Source organism: Protopterus annectens, chromosome 2.part0 (genome assembly GCF_019279795.1).
Source record: "Protopterus annectens isolate FY-2018-M chromosome 2.part0, PAN1.0, whole genome shotgun sequence".
NCBI lineage: Eukaryota > Metazoa > Chordata > Ceratodontiformes > Protopteridae > Protopterus > Protopterus annectens.
The window spans coordinates 1,131,956,223-1,131,969,159 of NC_056728.1; the positions used below are offsets into that span (position 1 = coordinate 1,131,956,223).

At 39.7% G+C, this 12,937-nt stretch overlaps 1 protein-coding gene across 1 annotated transcript in view; it reads left to right on the plus strand.

The window, feature by feature from the left end:
• Positions 1-12,937, plus strand: part of FOCAD (focadhesin) — a 2,336,882-nt gene that overhangs the window by 932,663 nt on the left and 1,391,282 nt on the right. The gene's annotated exons all lie outside the window — the stretch shown is intronic.

Sequence of the window (12,937 nt, forward strand, 5' to 3'; positions counted from 1 at the left end):
ATAACTTCAGCAAGAAGAGTCTCAGAGTTACAGGCATTAATGGCTGTGGAACCTTTTATTATTTTCCATCCGGACAGGGTTTCTCTAAGGACAAACCCAACATTTATGCCTAAGGTAGTGTCCAGTGTGGCTCTTAACCAAACCATTAATTTGCCTACGTTTTACCCAAACCCACAGAATAAAGGGGAGAGACTTCTGCATTCTTTGGACATACACAGACAGCTACGCTTCTACTTGGACAAAACTAAAGCTTTCAGAAAGACTGAGCAACTTTTAGTGGCATATGCTGCAGGATCACAAGGAAAGGTTATCTCAAAGCAGACTATTTCAAAATGGATAGGACACTGCATTCGTTTCTGCTATTCACAGCATGGCAAATCAGTGTCTAAAGGCATTAGACCACATTCTACCAGGGCAGCAGCCACCTCAGCAGCCTTCCTCAGAGGAGTACCAACGAAGGATATTTTGGAGGCTGCAACTTGGACTTCAGTGCACACTTTTACTAAGCACTACCACTTACCTCTTTACTCAGCGGAGGCGCTGATTAAAAATCTACCAAAACAACAGAGGCCTCCAAAGCAGACACCCAAGCAACCACCACCTCAAGACATAGCACATGCAACACATAGTTCACAAAGTCAGTGTACTAAACAGTCACAGCCCTTAAGGCCAAACAACATGCCAGACACACTTGTAATAGGTGACTCCATAGTCAGACACACTGACGTCCCGCTCACCAGACTGAACAAGGAAAAGGTCACAGTAAGCTGCCTGTCGGGAGCTAGAATCCGCCACATCACACAAGCACTCAGGTCACTCCACAGCAAGTACAAATATGACTCAGTCATTGTACATGCCGGTGTGAATGACCTGAGACATACCTCCCTGGACTACATGAAAAGAGACATAGAAGAGCTCTCTGATTATGTAGCCCAGGCCGGTATGACCCTGAGCAGCATCTTACCCTCACCAAGAATGATGCCACAGTACAAAGACAAAATGATCAGTTTTAACAATTGGCTTAATTACTGGTGTCATTCAAAGGGGATCCAATGTCTGTCTGCTTGGGATGACATGCTTGACAAGCCACGCTGCTTCGCAAGGGATGGTTTGCACTTGTCACCCCTGGGCTTCCGGATATTGGCCAAGGTTCTTGCCACCCCCATAGTGCCTTTTTTAGGCAAGGCTCAAATGACAAACCTACCTCCCTAGAAAACACAAGTGGAAAAAAACTAAGGGTAATGCTGCTCAATGCCAGAAGTCTAAACCTCAAGATGCACGCCCTTGAAGCCCTCCTCAGTATGGAGAACATCGATGTCTGTGCAGTGACTGAAACCTGGTTCAAGGCTCCTGAGAGCACCCCAGCACTATCAGGTTTTACCTCATATCATGCTTTCCAGCCCCAAAACTTGGACCGAACCACAAAAGGAGGGGGAGTATCCATATTCATCAAAGATACCCACACCTCCAGGTTAGTGGCAACGCACGAAGCATCGGAGACCATCCAGGTGCAACTAACCATAGGCAAAACTGCCTTACAGTTTGTAGCATGCTACAGACCACCCTCTCAAACTCAGGAACCCCACACAGCCTTCCTGAAGACACTGGAGAGTATGAATGTCTCTCCAAATACCATCATTTTGGGAGACTTCAACTACCCAAACATAGACTGGGAACATTACTCAAGCCCCAACACCCTAGCCCAAAGGTTCCTAGAATTCATAAACTCAAATGCAATGGAACAACTAGTCACCATTCCCACAAGAGGAGACAATATACTAGACCTGATCATCACATACATGGGGACAAAATGCTCCACACCGGAAGTATATCCCTTTTTGGTAAGATCAGACCATAAATTAATCTCACTGGATATCCACATCCCGCCCCCACCCCCTGCACAAAAGACCACAGTGAAGAACTTCTCAAAAGCCAACTTCACACTTCTTAAGACTGAAGTGGTATCCTTCAAGGCCCCTGGGCCAGTGGAAACCACAACCCACACTGCTGAATCCTTTGCAAATGCCTTCTACGGGCATCTTCAAGAATGCATGGATCATGCAATCCCAAATAAAACAAAGACCCATTCCCCCAAAGGCAGGCGCCCGGTCTGGTGGACCCCAGCCATAAACAAACTTTACAACAGGAGGAGGAAGCTACTACATGACAGAGCAAAATCCCCAAAAGGGAAGGCATCTCTGATCAGTACTAGCAAAAAACTACGATCACTCATAAAATCATCCAAGGCCAACTTTGAGAGAAAAATCGCAAAAGACACAAAAGACAATCACAAGGCCTTCTTTAGCTATGTTAGAAACCTGGGTGGAAACTCCCAGATATGCTCAGAGTTAGTCCAAAATGACACAAAATACACTGAACCCACTGACATTGCCAACATTCTGGCAGACAGGTTCAGTGCAAATTTCTCCTCCCTCCCCCAAAAGGAGAAAAACTATCCCAGCAGAGTGTAGCCTCCCTAACATCTCAGATGCCCAGGTGAGAGCCGCCTCTCTAAAGCTAAAAACACAGCATCAATGGGACCGGACGGTGTCCCGGCTGTGTGCTACATGAACTCAAGAGGAACTAAACCCACACATAAGGCTGCTGTTTAATCTTAGCCTTACTACAGGATCATGCCCAAAGAGAGGCGACGGCAACAGTGGTCCCACTTCACAAAGGCGGTGCTTCTACGGACCCTGGAAATTACCGCCCCATAAGCTTGATGAGCCTGGTCTGCAAAGCTATGGAGAGGATCATTATGGAACTCATAAACAAAGACATTGGGGACCTACAGACATTGGATCCTACCCAATTTGGCTTTGTCAAGGGCAGATCCTGCCTTTTGAACTTGGTCGACTTTTTTGAAACAGTCACTAAGGCCATTGATGAGGGCAAGGCAGTTCACACAGCCTACCTTGACCTTGCAAAAGCCTTTGACACAATACCCAACTTGGGCATCATAGACAAACTCACCAGCTTAAATGTAAACCCATATGTCAAAAGATGGGTTGCAAACTGGCTCAAGGACAGAACCCACAGGGTCAGAGTTGCTGGAGCTATGTCAGACTCTAAGCCAGTCACAAGCGGTGTCCCACAGGGCACAGTCCTGGGACCCTTCTTGTTCGGCATTTATTTTTCCGAGGTACAGGCAAACATAGGAGGATTGTGGCTGACAAAGTTCGCAGATGACTGCAAACTGGGTGCCATAATTGATACTCCAGCGGACACAAACATCCTTCAGAGAGGCCTCATAGAAATGGATAATTGGTGCCAGAGCCATGGCCTTAAGCTGAACGCCAAAAAATGTATAGTCATACCCTTTGGGAAAAACAAGGTACCCACAAATTACCACATAGGTGGTAATCCATTAAGTACGGAAGAGGTAATCAGGGACCTAGGGACCCAGGTTGACAATAAGCTATCATTTGACACTCACATTGCCAAAGTGGTTAGGAAGACCTTCTATATTGCCCACCTTATCATGAAGGGTTTCACATCTAGATCAAGAGAGGTCATTGTGCCCCTGTACTCTTCTCTTATCAGGCCAATGATTGAGTACAATGCCCCATTTGGTATGTATCTCACCCGACACCTGCAGCAGTTGGAACGACCCCAAAAGTTCCTCACCAAGAGGATAAAGGGTCTTTAACATATGTCATATGCTGCCCGACTGAAATAACTCCAGCTCTATTCAGTCGCATACCGCCTACTCAGAGGTGATCTGTGCCTGACGTACGAGGCCATGTCCAATCCGGAATTAATGGACATGCTCCACCTCAGAAAATCCAAATCCATCAGAGCCACGAGAGCAAGAGACTTAAACCTCAACACAGAAATAAATAGGACGTGCTTGAGGGATAGATTCATAACCCAGAGGCTTCCCTACACTCTGGAATAGAATCCCAGTCCATGTTAGGCAGAGCCCCTCACTGATTCTATTCAAGAGAAATCTTGACGAGTGGATGGGAGATCATAGGTTTACCCCGGGGGTCATCTCTGTGTCACTACTAGACAGAGGCACAGTAAACTAAACCCTAAAAGGGCGTAGTATTCTCATCCTAAGAGGTGGTGAAAGCCACACACACTCTGGCTAGGCTTATAAATGCCCTAGGGCAGATAGCCTAGTACGCACCTATGAACCTACTCTAAATCCAGAGCAGGCTTTGCTACTGCAGTTCTGCAGGGCCTCATAGCCACTCCTAATTCTATTTAGACCTAGCCGCCCAACCTCATCTTTGGGATTCAACCCAAGTGTAATGACTGCAACAGTGAAACACGATGAACATAGTACAGTTGTGTACCTACCATAAATGTAGATGTTCGAGTGTATTCACTGTTGCAGTCCAGGTTACCCACCCACCATCCCCCTTTCTTTGCTGGGACTTATCTGCACTTCTCTATTCTATACAACCTATGTGGTGTATTTGCTTGTAGATGAAGGTAATGTTTATTTCAGTGCATGCTTTTTATAAGCAATGTTTTTTAGCCTACCCTTTTGGGGGCACCTGACATCTGGGGCAAGAAAAACTGAAGAAAATGAAGTCGGCTGCATCTTATATACCCCTGGCACACTGACGTCAGGGAAGAGGCGACAGCAACCGACGCCGGACCAGGACTTTGGAATTCAGGCTGACTGCGGGTAGTCTGCAGCAGGATAACCCAAGTGTAATGACTGCAACAGTGAATACACTCAAACATCTACATTTATGGTATGTACACAGCTGTACTTTATTTTTAAACTGTATTCTGACTTAAGTGAACTGTTTTTTTATAATTCTATACCACAATTGTTAATGAAATGTCTGCTGTAGTCCTGTTCACTTACCCAGAAAATAAATAAAATTAGCATGTATTCTCCACCATTTACACTTGTCATGGTATTCTGAGGATCACAGTTATGGTCCTTTGAATTTTGCAGGCACCCAGTAAATAAATAAATAAAACAAGCTAGCTGTGGGATACTGCATGTAATAGAATGTTATCATTGCCAGCTTGCAGTCATCTAGATCATAGCATCATAGTAGAATAATAGGGTATTGACCCAAGTGGCCTTTGTAAGCCTAGCCACACTTTCCAATAAAATTCCTTTTAACTATTCTTGAAGCAGTGTACCTTTGTTAACAAACTCCTGGAAGATGGCTTCTGTTGCCATATTACTTAATGTAATAATTAATAATTCCTCTTGCTCACATATACTAACCATCTGCTATTGTGAACAGCACAGGACCCAACATAAATTCTGTTCCAGAAAAGCAGTGATGTCATAAGGACTTTTATGTTACTTAGTGCAACATACTCATTATGTGTAGTGTTGACCACTGACTGAATAGGTAGAACATCATGCTGGGTTGGCATAATAGTTATGGTCTTTACCTCACAGATACAGGGTACAGAGTATGATTATGACCTCTGGTTGTTGGCTAGACTTGCAGTAGTATGTAGACTGATAGCCTAGTGTTTACCTATGAGCAGAGTGAAAATGTTGAGCCAATAAGCAGGAGAAGCATTAGGTGGTGAGCAATGTAAATGTAACAGAAGTCTTGTGTACATTGTAGTGCATTTTATATTTTCTGCTTGAGTTTTATTTGAATTAAATGTTAGCCTTTGTTTATTGCTAATTTCATTAAGGTATTCTCGCTATTATGCAATATTATAAAGGGCTCAAAATAGTGCAAAACATCACCCAATAAAGATATTTTGTAGCATAGCATTTTTTGTGTATTTGTCAGTGTCTGACTCTCTGATCATATCTTACAAGGTAAGTACTATATACGCTTTTTTTCTGAGATCACATTCCTAACAGCATTCACACTGACGCTTTACTGATTTCTAACAGTTTTTACAGAAAACTGTGATCATAATTTTCATGAAGTTTTGCCAATTGCATTGTGAGGTATAGTGTGTTGCCAAAGTACAAAGAACTTTGTTAGTGAAATGGTGAGAGATTTTTTTACAGTGAAGTGAGAACTGTAACAGCAGCTAACAGTTCACATACTACCTGTTTCTGTTTTTAAATAATGGTGATTGATGCTGTTAATAAACATGTTTTTTAGTTCCCTAGACGTCTTGTAAGAGTAATGATTTTTAAACTATGTTTACAATCCATAAGCTGTATCGTGAGTCTTTTAATGTAAACTGGAATACAAGGGTATATGGCTGTTCTGTTGATAAGGAGCCACTACATCAGTTGATTCTAACTATCAGTTGGCCTTTTGGGGTAATGAGAGATTTTTTTCTGCTGATAAAAAGACTTGTTGGTCCAGTGTTTTTCGCAGGCTCCTAAATGTACACCTGCATCTACAGATAACCGTCTAAAGTTGCATATCTCTTGCTGTTACCTGTTTAATATAATGATGGTTCAACCCTACTGCCCCTCTCTGTCCTTTAAAGTGACCCTGCTGACTTACTTTCTTTGCTTTTCCTTCTGTTGCTTGTGTGCATCTAAAGGGCTAACTCAAACTGTCATTTAGGGGTTTTAGTGTTTACCTTTAGGAGCAGTACTGTGTCCTTCTAGGGTCCCCCTGACACCTGCACTACTTTCCTAACCTTTCATATAAACAGTTGCTTTCATGTATTGCCTGTCTTGATGTATTCTTGCATACTATGTTCTGTATGGTTCCTTTCTGTCCTTTGATACTGTTTTATCACCTAGTGACTTGTTGGCCTTGCACAAGACAATCTAATTGGTCTGGTTGTTTCATGATGGATTATACTAATGGCTGTTTGTGACTACTACACTTTGTGTTAAGCTGTATTTTTGTACCATTTTGTGTTATTCTTTGCCTTTTGTTCCGCATTGCATGTCTACAAGTATTCAGACTCCTTTACCAGTGTTCATACTTCATAAACTGAAGTGTCAAACAAGGATAAATACATTGGTGTTCTGTGAACTAGCAGACATGCAAACCCTGTCCAGAGAACATTCCAATCACAAGAGTGAGGAGAAACTGCATTTGGGGAGTTGGAAAAGTGCACTGGCAAATCGTGGCTTAAAAAAATATTTCTGGAAGGGTGCATTGGTTACTATAGAGTAAGTACAGAGGAGCAGAACTGGATCTTCAGGCAGGAGCTTGTTTTAAGGGTCACTGCTAGGGAAATTGCTGAAAAAATGAGTAAACTGAAATGTATTTATTATTGTAACGAAAGTGAGAAACTACTTACTATGTCTGAGTCAAATACCAAGGAAGCTACTTGTGCTTAATAGTTTATGGTACCATAGCTGTTTTAGGGTGCTGAAGCAAAGGAGTACTCTGTCTATATCAGTGCTGAATGACAGTAATGTAAATGAAAGAAAATGTAAAGGTGTAGAGATTTTGTGGCACTAGTAATGTAATGCAAATGTTTTGTGGGCAACAACTATTAGAAACATTATCTTACAACTGTTAGGAACAAAATCTTGTTTTAACCACTGTGCTTGCAGATTTATAGACTTTGGCTTTCCAGTAAAACTTTTACTTGCTCTGTTTTTTTGCTCCCCCAGAGGCCCCCTAAAGAAAATGTGTTAATCTAATCTCTGGGACCCCTGTGTCTTTGTGAGTGCCCGTCAACACTTTTATTTCATTATAGCTTGGACTTTCCTGTGCTCAGGAGACACAATATTGGAGAAATAAGCACCACTATGTCTTATCACTGCAGCAGTTAAACAGATGTTTAAAAGGAGGTCCTGAATCTGTGAGCTTCACAGCTTTGTCTGCACTTGAAACGACTTCTGAGGCTGTGAAAGAAATTTCACTCACTGTTTAGTTTTTTTCTTCCTTTGTTTAGAGTCCAATCTAAATTCTCAGGTTTATTCATTAACTCATTAGGGGTCTGTTCTGGACATTGAGTAGCATTAGCCAGCAATTTCAGGCTAATGTGGTATCCAGCAGAGGTTGTGAAAATCATAGCTGTGCTATTGTGGCGGCAGGGATGAAAGATGGGGTTACCCAAACTTCAGTCAGTTCTGCTTCTGCATCCACTACCTTTGCAGCTGCCTAATTAGATAATAGGTACTGCAGTCCCTGAATGTTCAAGCTATCAATGGCCAGGCATGATTGGCCTAATTGCAGACATTTAGTAATTATTCTGAGGATCTGTACCAGTCAGACATCCTTGTATGTGTGTTACAAGGCAGTCAGCACCTGCAGAAGACAATTGCAGTCCCAGCAGAACCCCTTCCAGTATCAACAGTACCTCCACGAAAATTCAGACGCTATTCAGACACCCCCTGCTTTTAAATGATACTTAACACTTGCTACATGCATCAAAGATTTTGCAGTTTACCTTTCCATAAAAATAAAATGTCAAAAAAGACATGCAGTTTAATACTCTGAAGTGCTTTGTCTAACTGCTCTGCTTGGCTTTCTGCCTTCATGGGAACTTGCTAGGTCACAGCACACCCTAGCTGTTTTCAGTACTGATGTCTGTGTGGGGCTTCCATGGTTACTGCGACGGTGAGCTGTTATTTTTTTTGTTATTAGTACTCATCTGTTAACTACCAGCTGTCAGGCTGCTGGGAAAGGTAACTTTCCTGCATTAGCATGTTTGCCTTTTGAAGGTAAGTAAAAGTTCATTCAGCATTCATCAGGAGCAATAATTTATTATCTGTATTTTGTCTTTCTGAGAATGAGTTAAAATAGAAAGCATGGGATGGCTTGCTTCACATTGTGTAATATCCTTACATAAGCTTCTATAATTCCCACCCATGCAGTTTGTACTTCTGACTTCTACTATGTATGTATATATTTATATATTTTTAACCATTTCTGAGGCCCCAAGAGAGGCATGTGATAAGTTCTCTTACAACAGGTAGCGTAAATATAAGCAAGATGCAAGAGAGAGAAGTAGAATCGCAAACAGTAACAGATTTCAATGTAGGTGTACCAATATACAGCCAAATACTATCAATAATGATTGTTTATGTGGGAGACCATGGCGGTGTGAATTCTGTTACTGTCTTCTTCAGGGAGAGTCAGGGAGAGCCAGTGTAGGCGTAAAACATAACTTCTGGATTTGTACACCTTCTGTTTTCTTTGTATCAGAGTTTCCAGTGTTCCATGTCTTTCCTATGAAGATAGACATCAATTTTGTACCTCCAAAGGTGTTAATACAGGCCACATGAAACTGAATATATGTCCAGCGTTGTCATTTGCTGCCTTAATTTCCTCTGACTTCTATTTTGTTCTGATATTAAATAGTAGTATGGATGAGGTTATTGAGCATGAGGGCGGACAGGATCTAAGCTTACGCCTTGTTTCTAATATTGACTTTAATATCACCAATACCGCTTCCACGAATTATTATAGAAATTAGTTTATTAGTGTTTAATGCTGAGAGTGGGTTTATAAAACAAATTATAGAGAAATGCTGGCTTATACTAAATGAGGATATACAGATATCACATAAGATAGGGGACAAAACCCCTTATTGTTTATAAAAAAAAAAGAAGGAATTTGAAAAATATAGTAGAGGAGTTTGGTTCTAATAAGAAGATGAATAGGATTTGTAAAATAAATGTGGACATTGTTCCTGTTGTAAATTTATGTGTGTGTATGACCAGTTTTAAGATTAATGATTTTATGTTTTAAGGTCTGTGGTTCGTTTAATTGTGAAGTAGTTGGGAGTAGTTTATGCTGCTCTACGTTAGGCCTGCGTGGAATAATACACAGGAAAAAAGGAGTGTAAATTGAAGGAAAGGGTGGTTGAACACCTTTATGATATAAAGAAGAATAAAGAAACTAACGCTCTAGTTAAATATCTCCAGGAGTATTCTGGACATCCCTTTAAAATACTGTTGAGAAAGTAACCCCAAGTTTGCAGGGTGGACCTTGGCCTCTTTTAATACTGGAAAAATGAGAATTGTATTGGCAATTACGATTTAATGTGGGTGTTTGGCCAGAACTGAATGGATAAACATTGATTGCTTGTTTAATGAAATTAAAAGCACTGACCAGATAGTGTACTTACTATTAATGAATCCTGTTTTTAGATCCCATTTATTAATGATGATTTTTAACACTGATTTTTTGACAGTGTTTTTAGAATATGTTTTCAGTATAGGTATTTAGGTGTAGAGTTCTTTAAACTTTAATTGCTTCATTGGGGACTTGACTGTCACATGGTTTTCTAATTTAATGAAGTACACCTATGTAAAGTTTCCTGTATGTTTGTTGTTTTATCTGAGAAAGTTTTAATTATTAAAATTAAAGCACTTATCTTGCATTTTACTGTGTGCTACATGTATTTTTTTTTACTTCTTTGAAGTTGTGGTTATGGTCGGAGTCTCTGCAGCTCAGTGTTCACTCCTTTTTTTTTCCTGGTTTGTCTTGCTTTATCGGTTGAATTTTTAAGATATTTTTTGACCCATACTGAAAATTATCTGTCCAGAAACTATTTATCTTTCTCTGTTCTCTGAAAACATTGCATGGAGATAATGTGAATACTTTAATCAAAACAAATCAAATCTAAACTTAGAACTTTTACAGCCTTGGGTTCAGTGTTTTAGTAAATTGTCATGTGTCTGCTTCAGCATTTAACTCTATAGCTGCTGGATCCTAGTTGAGCTTGATCATTGGAACATGTGCAGATACTTTAACAGAAAAAAAAACAAACCATTGTAGATGCTTTTCATTATTTTTATGCATTATACTTTAACATTTTTTTAACAGTTGCCATTCGCTGCAGCATTGCATAAATTGCTCAAGTCCTGCCTTCCCCATAAATTTAACTCCTGCTCTTGAACATTTTTGTATATGCATTGTTCCCACTAATTCTATTTATTTCTATGTAATTTGCACTTTCTCTTTTCTAAAGCTCCAACATTACATAAATTGCTCAAGTACTGCCTTCCCCTCAAATTTTACTCCTACTCCTGAACATTATTCTGCATGTATCATTCCCACAAATTCCATTTATTTGTACGGAATTTGCTCTTTTTCTTTTCTAAAAAATCACAATGTGCAGTACTTCATTTACAGCTGTTTTAGATTTTGATTTCTATTTTGAAGTCATTGCTTTTTTGGCCACTAGTAGCATAAAACTTATTAAAGCCATGCTATGTTTAGGCAATTCAGGTCTTGCACCCCAGTCCAAAAGAATAATTTCCTTAGCTGCAATCATTTGCTTTCCCAATATTTCTGAAAAAGTACTCTGTAGGGATTTTTTACATTACCAAAAACATGTTCCCAATTACCTCTGTTTTTCCCATCGCACCTCCAACATTTGCTGTGTACTGGAGGGAAAATGCACTGAAATCTGCTTGAGGTATAAATATACCTGTGCAGACAGTTCCATACAAAAATCTTAAACCTTCTGGACTGCTCATATTTGGAGGCCATATGCATGTCCTCCCACTATTCATTTGTATATTGCCTTTCAGTTCTCTCTTCCCCATCTTGTTTAATCTCCTCTGGTTTATTCTTATAGTTGTACTTACAAATGCATGTTGACCCAAATGCATGTAGACATAATTCCACTTGCAGATTTCTAGTAAATAAACTGACTGAAAATTCCATCATGTTCTGTCATGATAATATCACTTCTGCTTTCTTTACTTCCCCTTGAAGTCTAGATAGAAAATGAAAAGTAGTAGTGTAGCAGCACAGTCCTTTTCAGACTAAAGTCTCTCATTTACAAATTCATTTAAACCATACGCTGAACTGCTTATTGACACCTTAACTGATCATTTGCAGCCATAACCCTGCCCAATAAGAACATTTATGTAACGATATTGAGCATAATAGGAAACCATCTTGTATAAAACGTGGAAAGGGTAAAGACATACAAATTGATAAACTGTGTATAGATTCTAAAATCTATTCTTGGACACAGCAGTGATAAATTGTCCTAGTGACATCCAGGTAACCTCAGATACCAAAATCAAGCCAGATTATATTGAAAAAGAACTATGCAAACTGGATCCAAACAAAGTACAGGTAAGAGAGAGAATTGGTAATAATGACCTGAGAACACTTCAACAAGAACTTGCAGTACTGTTGTATCTATTATTTGCCAGTTCATATAAATATGGGGAGATTCCTCAAGATTGGAGACATGTACTTGTTAACCCTGTATTTGAGGGAAATGGGAGTAGGACAAACCTAGTCATATGGACCCTTAAGTGTACTTTAATGTTGTGGAAAAATTATGGAGAAGGTAATATTGGATAAGCTATTGTTACAGTTGGAAAGACTGGGACTTGAAACTACATATCAGCATGCATATGGTGAAAATAAATCTATTACCACTTGTCACCAGATGTTCTATAACAATATAATAGCAATGAATGAAAAATTGTGCTGGAATGTAATGTATATAGATTTAACTTCAGCATTTGACAGGATCATACACAAAACACTGATAAATTAGAGCAACTAGGTATTGATGCACTCTTGATAAAATGGACAGCTGCATGGCTTACAAATAGGAAATTACAAATATATTATAGCAACTGGACAGGTGAAATTCAAAGTTACAGTTGGGGTGTCCCACAGGGTCTGTCCTAGGTGCATACTTTTTTAGATTGCATCTTTCAGATCTAACTTTTTCATCTGCGGTGTTCTACAGACTGTATGCAGATGACTTAAAATTGAGTAAACTGATTCCTTGTGTTATAGATAGGGCAGGTCTGCAAAATAATTTGACTAAATCAACCATTTGGGCATGCGAAAATAATATACTGATTAATGCATCAAAAACTAAGCATATGAGATTAGGGAGACATAAATTTTAAGGTGACTCTTTAATATAGCACACTGATTTTAAACTGTAGATTCATTTAAGCACCTGGGTATATGGTAGGTCTAGCTTTAAGTTTTTCTTATCATATCAACCAATTGATTAGTGATAGTTGTAGAACTATAGGTTCTATAAAAAGATTTATAAAGACTAAGAAATCAGAAATGATGAAGACATTGTTAGCTACATTAGACCCAAACTTGAGTATGGAATAACAACATGG